This window comes from Oncorhynchus clarkii, chromosome 6 (assembly GCF_045791955.1).
Source record: "Oncorhynchus clarkii lewisi isolate Uvic-CL-2024 chromosome 6, UVic_Ocla_1.0, whole genome shotgun sequence".
In the NCBI taxonomy this organism is placed as follows: domain Eukaryota; kingdom Metazoa; phylum Chordata; class Actinopteri; order Salmoniformes; family Salmonidae; genus Oncorhynchus; species Oncorhynchus clarkii.
This window is the reverse complement of record NC_092152.1, coordinates 27,207,402-27,219,812: the sequence shown is the minus strand read 5'-3', so window position 1 is coordinate 27,219,812 and position 12,411 is coordinate 27,207,402. Positions and strand designations below refer to the sequence as shown.

General features: G+C 39.7%; 1 protein-coding gene across 9 annotated transcripts in view; it reads right to left on the bottom strand.

Moving 5' to 3' along the window:
* LOC139410885 (fibroblast growth factor receptor 1-A-like) overlaps positions 1-12,411 on the bottom strand; it is a 72,840-nt gene that overhangs the window by 41,117 nt on the left and 19,312 nt on the right. For 5 of the 9 annotated variants that reach the window (XM_071156509.1, XM_071156515.1, XM_071156514.1 and 2 more), the window contains exon 1: positions 7,316-7,505. The exons of 1 other annotated variant lie outside the window; for it this stretch is intronic. The gene's annotated coding sequence lies outside the window, so the exon portion shown is untranslated. Of the gene's footprint in view, positions 1-7,315; positions 7,978-12,411 lie in introns of those variants that run through there. 3 more of the 9 variants (XM_071156518.1, XM_071156510.1, XM_071156517.1) reach the window with 3 other exon arrangements.

Below are 12,411 nucleotides of genomic sequence, written 5' to 3'. Positions count from 1 at the left end.
CACACTGAATCCACACGGAGTCACATTTGAGAAAGAGATGAGCTGCTGGATCAATGTGTAATGCAGGTCACAAGAGTTGTGAGTTTTGAGAGAGACAGAGAAATTTAGCAATCAGAATGCGATGAGATCTGCCTTCACTAAGTCGCTTTGGATAAAAGGGTCTGCTAAATGGCATATTTTTTATAATATAAAGTTGAATTTAAACATGTAGAGAGACAGGGTATAAGCCCAAGCATGGCCCCATAATTACTGTATCCATCCATGCATACAATTCCTTAGCTCTGTTAGATTCTGTAGTCCAACCCCACTCATTTCTCCCCTCCCAGAGCCAGTCTACGGAGCAGACACACCAAGCTTGTCTCCATGGGAGTTCAATTTAGGGGCCTTACTCCGTTTGCCCATTCCATCCAGTTAAGCTGCTTTCACAAGTCGGCAGCAGTCAGATGTGTTTAGTCTGCTTTTCACCATTAAGTATGCCATTGCCGACTGTTGATCTGGCTGTGTTAGAACTACAAGAAAGATTTTATAGCTATTTAAACTCTCGTAAGAATGTTTCAGATGAACTACATGTTCACTTATTAGATGGTTCTCCAATTGAACATGTTCCAGCATATAAATACTTAGGTACTTGGATTGATATGGATTTGACGTTAAAAAAATCATAAACATAGATGAATACCTGATTCATGCAGTCTCCTCTGAACAGTTGATGTTGAGCTGTCTGTTACTCTATGAAGCATTTATTTGGGCTGCAATCTGATGTGCAGTTAACTCTAATGAACTTATCCTCTGCAGCAGAGGTAACTCTGAATATTCCTTTCCCGTTGTGGTCCGCACGATAACCAGTTTCCACAAATTAACAAGGCACACCTGTTAATTGAAATGCATTCCAGGTGACTACCTCATGAAGCTGGTTGAAAGAACGCCAAGTGTGCAAAGCTGTCATCAAGGCAAAGGGTGGCTTTGAAGAATCTCAAATATAAAACATATTTTGATTTGTTTAACACTTTTGGTTACGACATGACTCCATATGTGTTATTTCATAGTTTTGATGTCTTCACTATTATTATAGGAAAAAGTAAAAAATAAAGAAAAACCCTGGAATGAGTGAGTAGGTGTCCAGACTTTTGATGGTTCAGACACACACACACACACACACACACTTAGGTTGGAGTCATTAAAACTTGTTTTTCAACCACTCCACAAATGTCTTGTTAACAAACTATAGTTTTGGCAAGTCGGTTAGGACATCTACTTTGTGCATGACAAGTAATTTTCCCGACAATTGCTTACAGACAGATTATTTCATTGTATCACAATTCCAGTGGGTCAGAAGTTTACATACACTAAGTTGACTGTGCCTTTAAACAGCTTGGACAATTCCAGAAAATGATGTCATGGCTTTAGAGGCTTCTGACAGGGTAATTTACATCATTTGACTGAATTGGAAGTGTACCTGTGGATGTATTTCAAGGCCTACCTTCAAACTCAGTGCCTCTTTGCTTGACATCATGCAGCAACTGCACATGGGGACAAAGATTGTACTTTTTGGAGAAATGTCCTCTGGTCTGATGAAACAAAAATAGAACTGTTTGGCCATAATGACCATCGTTATGTTTGGAGGAAAAAGGGGGAGGCTTGCAAGCCGAAGAACACCATCCCAACCATGAAGCACGGGGGTGGCAGCATCATGTTGTGGGGGTGCTTTGCTGCAGGAGGGACTGGTGCACTTCACAAAATAGATGGCATCATGAGGATGGAAAATTATGTGGATATATTGAAGCAACATCAAGACATCAGTCAGGAAGCTAAAGCTTGGTTGCAAATGGGTCTTCCAAATGGACAATGACCCCAAGCAAACTTCCAAAGTTGTGGCAAAATGGCTTAAGGACAACAAAGTCAAGGCATTGGCCATCACAAAGCCCTGACCTCGATCAGAAAAATTTGTGGGCAGGACTGAAAAGGTGTGTGCGGGCAAGGCCTATAAACCTGACTCAGTTACACCCGCTCTGTCAGCAGGAATGGGCCAAAATTCACCCAACTTATTGTGGGAAACTTGTGGAAGGCTACCCGAAATGTTTGACCCAAGTTAAACAATTTAATCTCTTCGGGCTAGGGGGCAGTATTTTGAAATCTGGATGAAAAACGTGCCCAAAGTAAACTGCCTGTTACTCAGGCCCAGAAGCTAGGATATGCATATAATTGGTAGATTTGGATAGAAAACACTAACGTTTCTAAAAAAAAAAAAGTTAAAATAATGAGTGTAACAGAACAGATATGGCAGGCGAAAATCCGAGGACAAACCATCCCCAAAAAATGTTCAGCCTACCACTGTTTCCAATGGCTGTCATGTTATTTCTGAGGCGAAAACCTCCCAGATTGCAGTTCCTAGGGCTTCCACTATATGTCAGTCTTTAGAAAGAGTTTCAGGCTTGTTTTTGAAAAAAATGAGTTAAACTACAAATTATTTCTAAGTGGCTGCCATTTTGGCTGTAGTGTTTCCATGTGCGTGGATGAGAGCACGTTCTTTGTTTTTTATCTCCGATAAAGACAATAACGATTCTCCGTCTTAAATTGGATCGTTTATTTACCTATTAGGGTACCGGAGGTTTGATTATAAACATTGTTTGACTTGTTTGGAGAAGTTTATTGGTAAAGTTTGGGATTCATTTTGTATGCATTTTGAAGGAGGGAAACCGGTGGAGTATTGAATGAAGCGCACCACCTAAACTGAGTTTTTGGGGATATAATGGACTTCATTGAACAAAAGGACCTTTTGTGATGTAGCTGGGACCTTTTGGAGTGCCAACAGAAGAAGAGCTTCAAAGGTAAGGCATTTATTATATCACTATTTCTGACTTTCATGGCGCACCTGCCTTGGTTGAATTTTTTTCCCATGCTTTTGTATGAGGGGCGCTGTCCTCAGATAATCGCATGGTGTGCTTTCACCATAAAGCCTTTTTGAAATATGACACAGCGGATGGATTAACAAGAAGTTTATTTTGACGTATGACACTTTTATTTTCATGAATGTTAAATATTTCTATCATTTGAATTTCACGCTCTGCAATTTCACAGGATGTTGAGGTGGATCGCTAGCGGAACACCTGCGCCAGAAAGGTTACAGAAAGGTTTGCCAGCAGCATACCACCCTGCATACCACTGCTGGCTTGCTTCTGAAGCTAAGAAGGGTTGGTCCTGGTCAGTTCCTGGATGGGAGACCAGATGCTGCTGGAAGTGGTGTTGGAGGCCCAGTAGGAGGCACTCTTTCATCTGGTCTAAAAAAAAAATCCCAATGCCCCATGGCAGTGATTGGGGACAATGCCCTGTGTTGGGTGCCCTCTTTCAGATGGGACGTTAAACGGGTGTCCTGACTCGCTGAGGTCATTAAAGATCCCATGGCACTTATCGTAAGAGTAGGGGTGTTAACCCCGGTGTCCTGGCTAAATTCCTAATCTGGCCCTCAAACCATCACGGTCACCTAATAATCCCCAGTTTACAATTGGCTCATTCATCCCCCTCCTCTCCCCTGTAACTATTCCCCAGGTCGTTGCTGCAAATGAGAACGTGTTCTCAGTCAACTTAACTGGTAGAATAACAGATAAATAAAATAAATAAAAACAGACAATGTTACCAAATACTAATTGAGTATGTAAACTTCTGACCCACTGGGAATGTGACGAAAGAAATAAAAGCTGAAATAAATCACTCTACTATTATTCTGACATTTCACATTCTTAAAATAAATTGGTGATCCTAACTGACCTAAGACAGGGAATTTTTACTAGGATTACATTTCAGGAATTGTGAAAAACTGAGTTTAAATGTATTTGGCTAAGGTGTGTGTAAACTTCCGACTTCAACTGTATGCATGCATGCATGCATGCATGCATGCATGTCTAGTACCAGTCAAAAGTTTGGACACACCTACTCACTCATTCATTTTTACTTTACCAGGGAAGACACATTGAGACGTAGGCCTATTTTTCAAAATGTGCCCTGCACAATACAATACATACACACATATGCAGGGCACATTTTGAAAAATAGGCCTGCGTCTCAATGTGTCTTCCCTGGTAAAGTAAAAATGAATAAAAATAAAAAAGGACTGAATTATTCCAAGTTTCTAAATATGTTGTTTAGTTATTATGCATGTGCATCAAGTATTGTAACAAGGTGATCTCCATTTCAAAAGATGTATAACTTCAGTCTATTTTTCATATAAATTACAGGTAAGATTCTCCAATGTAGGCTAAGTTATTCAATGACACATTTCACCACAAACTATTATTAAATCACTGAAACAACTTTCCAGAGAAACAGTAAGCTACAATAACTCTGTGCCAACCCAGAAGCCTAGTAAATTACAGGGCAGGACAATTCCTCACTTCCTTTCCTACAGCTCAACAGAACTTTTTTTCCTGGTGAACTCCCTAAGGGAATGCCGCTTAGCTCAACCATCCATCTTCTCCCTCTCATTTAAAACCAACTTGATAGTAACTTTGTAGGCTCATTGACACTATCCATTCTAAACCTGCTTCCATACAAAGTCAGCATTAGCAACACTGAATTGGCAAAGCAGGCTTTTGGGGTGGACACATGATTTAATTTATACTGAACAAAACTAAAACGCAACAATTTAAAATATTTTACTGAGTTACAGTTCATATAAAGTAATCAGTCAATTTAAATAAATAAATTAGGCCATAATTTATGGATTTCACATGACCGGGAATACAGAAACACATATCTGTTGGTCACATAACCTTTAAAAAATTAAGTATGGGCAAGGATCAGAAAACCAGTCAGTATCTGGTGTGACTACCATTTGCCTCATGCAGTGCGACATCTCCTTTGCATAGAGTTGAACAGGCTGTTGATTTTGGTCTGTGGAATGTTGTCCCACCCCTCTTCAATGGCTGTGCAAAGTTGCTGGATATTAGCGGGAACTGGAACACGCTGTCGTACACGTTGATCCAAAGCATCCCAAACACGGTCAATTGGTGGCATGTCTGCAGGCCATGCAAGAACTGGGACAGGTTTAGCTTCCAGGAATTGTGTACAGAATCTTGCGACATGGGGCCGTGCATTATCATGCTGAGACACGAGGTGATGGTTGCAGATTAATGGTACAACAATGGGCCTCAGGATCTTGTCACGGTATCTCTGTGCATTCAAATTGCAGTTGATAAAATGTAATTGTGTTGGTTGTTCGTAGCTTATGTCTGCCCATACCATAACACCATGGGGCATTCTGTTCACAGCATTGACATCATTTTGCTGATCACCCACACAATGCCATACATGTGGTTTGCGGTTGTGAGGCCGTTTGGACCTACTGCCAAATTCTCTAAATTGACGTTGGAGGCGGCTTAAGGTAGAGAAGTTAACATTCAATTCTCTGGCAACAGCTCTGGTAGACATTCCTGCGGTAACCAATCGCACGCTCCCTCAAATCTTGATACATCTCTGGCGTTATTGTATGTGACAAAACTGCATATTTTAGTGGCCTTTATTGTCCCCATCACGAGGTGCACCCATGTAATGATCATGCCGTTTGCTATGCCACACCTGTCAGGTGGATGGATTATCATAGCAAAATAAAATAAAAAGCTCAATAACAGGGCTAAACTAATCTGTGCACAAAATGAGAGAAATAATATTTTTGTGAGTATGGAATATTTCTGGGATCTTTTATTTCAGTTCATGAAACATGGGACCAACACTTCACATTAAGCATTTATATTTCTGCTCGGTGTAGTTTCAGAGGTGTGCACTATAAAAAGTGATGGGGCAATCAACTTTCCTCACACCACATAGATAGATCTCAGTTGTTTTCACAAAGAGCCACAAGCAAGAATGAATCTGCAAGCAGAACAGTTACCTGTTTGCATTGTACAGTATGTACTATTCTCCCAGTAAGTATGCTTACTACTTGGGGAAACAGACAGCCTGAAATCAAAACCCTGTAACTGATACTTCTAAGTAGTATTATTTCACAGCAAAAAAGCATCTTCCAATCAATATGCTCTTGATCTTATTTGTTTCACGTTGTAAACACTTGTGAACTTTCGACATGTGCATTCTTGGAAGTTAATGTAGGAGCCTGTTTGCTTCACATAACTCTTGAGTACTAAAGCATCTTTCCCTAAAAACAATCTAAAAAGACTGAATCTGAAGGAGAAAGCGTAGGGATTTGGCTGGTATAAATCAGGATCCCTCCCTCTTGAAAAGTTTGGGAATGTTAGGATGGGCAGGCCCTACTGACGACCACTGGAAATGTTGGCGATTAAAGAGAAGAGTACTATAGGCTATAGAGAGAGCAGGGGGGTGGGGGGGGGGGGTGATACTAAACCCTAAAAAGTATAGATATTTTAAAGCAGAAGGGCACCTAATTCCAATCTGAGGTAAATAAATCATGCAAAGAACACTTTTTGTTTTCTTCAGAAGTTAATTTCAAATTATGGGCTATTTTGAAGACAGACTCAAGCAAAATCTTGTGCAAACGTGTTATGTCAAAACAAGCACTGACTTGAATATTTTAATTAGCCAGGAACACAGGTGGCGAAGGTAAAGGCAATATATCTAACAAAAAGGGAATGACAAACACATTTTCAAAATAAACATGACAAAAACAGTAAAATACACTGCATAGCCACCACGCCATAATATTTCTTCATTGAAAATGCAAACTGATAAAACCCTCTAACCAAAGGTTTAACATTTTGCATGTCATACTGAGGAAGGGGAACTTAAATCCTAATGTAGGGCTAATTGAAGAGATCAACCAGAAAAGCAACAAAATAAATTACAACAAATAAATACTCAACTTTAATCTTCTCTCCCAATGTTCCAAGTGTTTGAAGAGGTGACTGAGCTTCCAGATGGTTATTGCCCCCCCCCCCCACTACTCCAAATGCTCTCCCAAACGAATTAAGCACATGACAAACAAATTAAATTACAAAACCATCACCAAACGTAAAATTTTCAACCGAATACACAGGCAATTTTCTAAAATGTGTCAAATTAAAAACTCAGTCACATCATTGGTGCATGGTTTGTTTCCAAACCAGAAACATATGTCCAGACTCCATATAGGAGGGGGACTAGAGTTACAGGCTATTTAAAAAAAAAAAAGTTAAACAAACAAAAATGTTCTTTCTGAGAGTCATCTGTCACAATGTGGATACCTGATACTGATCTAAATAATGCTAGCTAGATAGGTCTCCCTCACTAAAAATAATTCTAACAGCACGCGCTGTGCCTAACATGTAAATACAAATTATTCCAATTTACACCTTTAAAAAAAACCTACCTTTTTGACAAAACCCTCGAGAGGCGACGAAACTGCCAGCGTAGAAAAATGTTGTACTCCGAGATTTGATGTTAATTTTTTCTTTTACAAAAGCTTGAATATCCAACGTAGTTTATTTTAACCCGTAAATATGCGGTATTAAACGAGGAAACTTTTACAATATATTATACTTTGCCCACGTTTACCCAACTTGCCCAAAAGAAAAGAAAACAATGCGCAAAGCATCAAAAGAAAGCTTCCTCCAGGGAGAAGTCTGCCCCAATCCCAGACCTTCAAATGTACAAGGTAAAAACGTAGAAAGAAAACATGTAGGATATGACTACATTAGCTACTATAAAATGTGATTAAATCTAGTTGTACCTTTCGGCACGAAAAGGTGTGCAATATTCCCACTTCAATTCTAAGAGATTTTAGAAGCGATAGAAGATCCGTTCGTCGTTTTCATAAATCCATTAGCTCACGAAGAAAAAGTCAAACCGACTCCAAAAGTTCCTTTGCTGGGGTTTTACTGGCTGAAAGACTCGATATTAAATTGTTTTAATTGTGCGTTCATGTCTATCTAACTTCTCTCAACTCAGGCTGCCCTCGACCACCCCCGGCCAAATTACTGCATACAGACAACGAGATTCCAGATTCGTGGAAGCCTTCCCCCCGACCATCGCAGCAAATGCCTATTCGCATCACTCGGGTTAGAACAAACCTGGCTTCCCCTGCCATCCACAACACCTCTGTACCCACGTTTTTCAGCGCGCTCTTTGCATTGTGGGATTGTAGTTCTAAACGCGCACTCTTTGCCCTCACACACTCAACACATTTCTATATTTTTTTTTAACAGGAAATTATCCTAATTTGTATTACTGCATGTATGCTAATGTTCCTTTGAATGCTCAGCATTGATCCCTGAACAGACTTATTATAAAAGACGCACACATACACACACACAACCACACCATTCTATTTATCACAGTAGCTGCTGGGCATTAAGGCTTAACTGTATAGAACACAATATGTTGGCAATTAGACCTGACATAATAAATGTAAATCCGGGACACTCAAATGAGTATAATATTGGATGGGTAGGCGTATAACGCGAACGTCTAGCAACCCGAAGGTTGCGTGTTTGAATCTCATCACGGACAACGTTAGAATTTTAGCTAATTAGCAACTTAGCAACTACTTACTACTTTTTAGCTACTTTGCAACTCCTTAGCATGCTAGCTAACCCTTCCCCTAATTGTACCCCTTTAACCTAAATCCAAACCTTAACCCTAACCTTAACCCCTAGCCTAGTTAACGTTAGCCATATAGCTAACATTAACATTACCCACTGAGCCACCTAGCTAACAAATTGCAATTCATAACATATTGTACAAATTGCCATTTGTAACACATCATATGAATTGTAATTCATAACATATTATACGAAATGGACGATGGAAATCCACAAATGAATACATACCATACGAAACGTAACATGTCATACTAATTGGAGTGTTCCGGATTTACATTTACTATGTTACGTCTACCCCTGAGTCCAGGATGGATAAAGATGCTACTGATTCTGCTACTGAAAGACAAATACCTCATTTCAGGCTGGGCCACAAGTATGGCTGTTTATAACAGGTAGTAGTTACTGAATCTTGTTACAGAAAACGCCAGAAAGAATGTATCTACCTAGTTGACCATTACCCAGTCTTATTCTTTTTGAGAGCAATAGTGCAGATCTGAAAGGCCCCCATTGACCTACTAAAGGGGGCCCCCATTGACCAACTATAGCAATGCATGGAGGTGGCAATGAGGTGTGAACCAGACCAACAGAGACTAATGAGGAGAATACTCATGGTGCATTTTCACTGAGGATTTACCCCAGTGTTTTAACAAAAAGCTTAAGACTTTTGTGTTTCCACCTCCACGGCCCGGCTCCTAGAACACTGGGCCATGGCCTCAGTGGACCTGCAACGACTTGGGGCAAAGGCAAGGCCGCTGGGGCTTTTCATGTATAATTTTCATAACAATAAGCAAACTGTGAACATGGGTATAGACCTTCGACGGTTAACACCTTTTCACAAAGCAACTTTTTTGATTCTTCTCTTCACAAGTCCTCACTGTCAGCCCTAGCTATGGAAACACAATTTCCCTAGTAATTATTTTATGTAACCTTTATTTAACTAGGCAAGTCAGTTAAGAACAAATTCTTATTTATAATGACGGCCTACCCCAGCCAAACCCTAACCCGGACGATTCTGGGCCAATTGTGCGCCATATGGGACTCCCAATCACAGCCAGTTGTGTGAGTGAGAGAGAGAGTGAGAGAGAGTGAGAGAGAGAGAGAGAGTGTGAGTGAGTGAGTGAGGCTATCTGCACACTGCCCACAAAATGAGGTGGAAACTGAGCTGCACTTCAAATGTATGACCATATTAGAGACACATACAGTGCCTTGCGAAAGTATTTGGCCCCCTTGAACTTTGCGACCTTTTGCCACATTTCAGGCTTCAAACATAAAGATATAAAACTGTATTTTTTTGTGAAGAATCAACAACAAGTGGGACACAATCATGAAGTGGAACGACATTTATTGGATATTTCAAACTGTTTTAACAAATCAAAAACTGAAAAATTGGGCGTGCAAAATTATTCAGCCCCTTTACTTTCAGTGCAGCAAACTCTCTCCAGAAGTTCAGTGAGGATCTCTGAATGATCCAATGTTGACCTAAATGACTAATGATGATAAATACAATCCACCTGTGTGTAATCAAGTCTCCGTATAAATGCACCTGCACTGTGATAGTCTCAGAGGTTTGTTTAAAGCGCAGAGAGCATCATGAAGAACAAGGAACACACCAGGCAGGTCCGAGATACTGTTGTGAAGAAGTGTAAAGCCGGATTTGGATACAAAAAGATTTCCCAAGCTTTAAACATCCCAAGGAGCACTGTGCAAGCGATAATATTGAAATGGAAGGAGTATCAGACCACTGCAAATCTACCAAGACCTGGCCGTTCCTCTAAACTTTCAGCTCATACAAGGAGAAGACTGATCAGAGATGCAGCCAAGAGGCCCATGATCACTCTGGATGAACTGCAGAGATCTACAGCTGAGGTGGGAGACTCTGTCCATAGGACAACAATCAGTCGTATATTGCACAAATCTGGCCTTTATGGAAGAGTGGCAAGAAGAAAGCCATTTCTTAAAGATATCCATAAAAAGTGTCGTTTAAAGTTTGCCACAAGCCACCTGGGAGACACACCAAACATGTGGAAGAAGGTGCTCTGGTCAGATGAAACCAAAATTGAACTTTTTGGCAACAATGCAAAACGTTATGTTTGGCGTAAAAGCAACACAGCTGAACACACCATCCCCACTGTCAAACATGGTGGTGGCAGCATCATGGTTTGGGCCTGCTTTTCTTCAGCAGGGACAGGGAAGATGGTTAAAATTGAAGGGAAGATGGATGGAGCCAAATACAGGACCATTCTGGAAGAAAACCTGATGGAGTCTGCAAAAGACCTGAGACTGGGACGGAGATTTGTCTTCCAACAAGACAATGATCCAAAACATAAAGCAAAATCTACAATGGAATGGTTCAAAAATAAACATATCCAGGTGTTAGAATAGCCAAGTCAAAGTCCAGACCTGAATCCAATCGAGAATCTGTGGAAAGAACTGAAAACTGCTGTTCACAAATGCTCTCCATCCAACCTCACTGAGCTCGAGCTGTTTTGCAAGGAGGAATGGGAAAAAATTTCAGTCTCTCGATGTGCAAAACTGATAGAGACATACCCCAAGCGACTTACAGCTGTAATCGCAGGAAAAGGTGGCGCTACAAAGTATTAACTTAAGGGGGCTGAATAATTTTGCACGCCCAATTTTTCAGTTTTTGATTTGTTAAAAAAGTTTGAAATATCCAATAAATGTCGTTCCACTTCATGATTGTGTCCCACTTGTTGTTGATTCTTCACAAAAAAATACAGTTTTATATCTTTATGTTTGAAGCCTGAAATGTGGAAAAAGGTCGCAAAGTTCAAGGGGGCCGAATACTTTCGCAAGGCACTGTATTTCCCTCAGATTACACAGATCTGCAAAGAATTCGAAAACAAATCCAATTTTGATAAACTCCCATATCTATTGGGTGAAATACCACAGTGTGCCATCACATCAGCAAGATTTGTGACCTGTTGCCACAAGAAAAGGGAACAAACACCATTGTAAATACAACCCATATTTATGTTTATTTATTTTATTTTTTGTACTTTAACTATTTGCACATAATATGACATTTAAAATGTCTTTATTCTTTTGGAACTTTTGTGAGTGTAATGTTTGCTGTTAATTTTTATTGTTTATTTCACTTTTGTTTATTATCTACTTGCTTTGGCAATGTTAACATATGTTTCCCATGCCAATAAAGCCCTTGAATTGAATTGAAATTGAAATTAAATTTGAATTGAAAGATATATATATATATATATATATATATAAAGTAAGAAAATAAACTAGAAGATAGGAAATTTTTTTAAAAGAATGCAGGCTCAGTAGAAAACACTGATGCCAGTTTGAAGAATGTAAATAAACGCCCTAAAGATGTATCAATGCAACAGTAATAATGATACTACATGATACTACATAACAGACCTAAGATTTTGTGGTGAAGACTAACTATATGCTTTTTCTTATTTCTCTACCTGAGACATTCCACTCACATACATTTCAAACCCATGTTTGATGGCAATAGCAAGCTAAAACTGTGTGTCACATCTAAAACCACTTTACAGTAACTGGATAGAGAACCATATGAGGACATCAACACTATTTTAAATAGCAGCAGTGTGAGCGCATCTGGTAACTTACTCACTACAAAGCATAAAAGCCACTGCTCTCTGACTCAATCACATCTTTTATATATAGGGACTTCATATGGTCTTTGTCTTTGATGCCAAGTCACCCCTGCGCTGCCTCATTTGATTTGCATCACATGCCTAATAAATGAAGTTCTCCTAATCTCATTTGCATTGACACATGCATCCCAGTTTGGTTGTCTCCCACACAGGGAGTAAAATTAACAGCAGAGTTGGAAGTTAAAGGCCAGATGTATTATTCT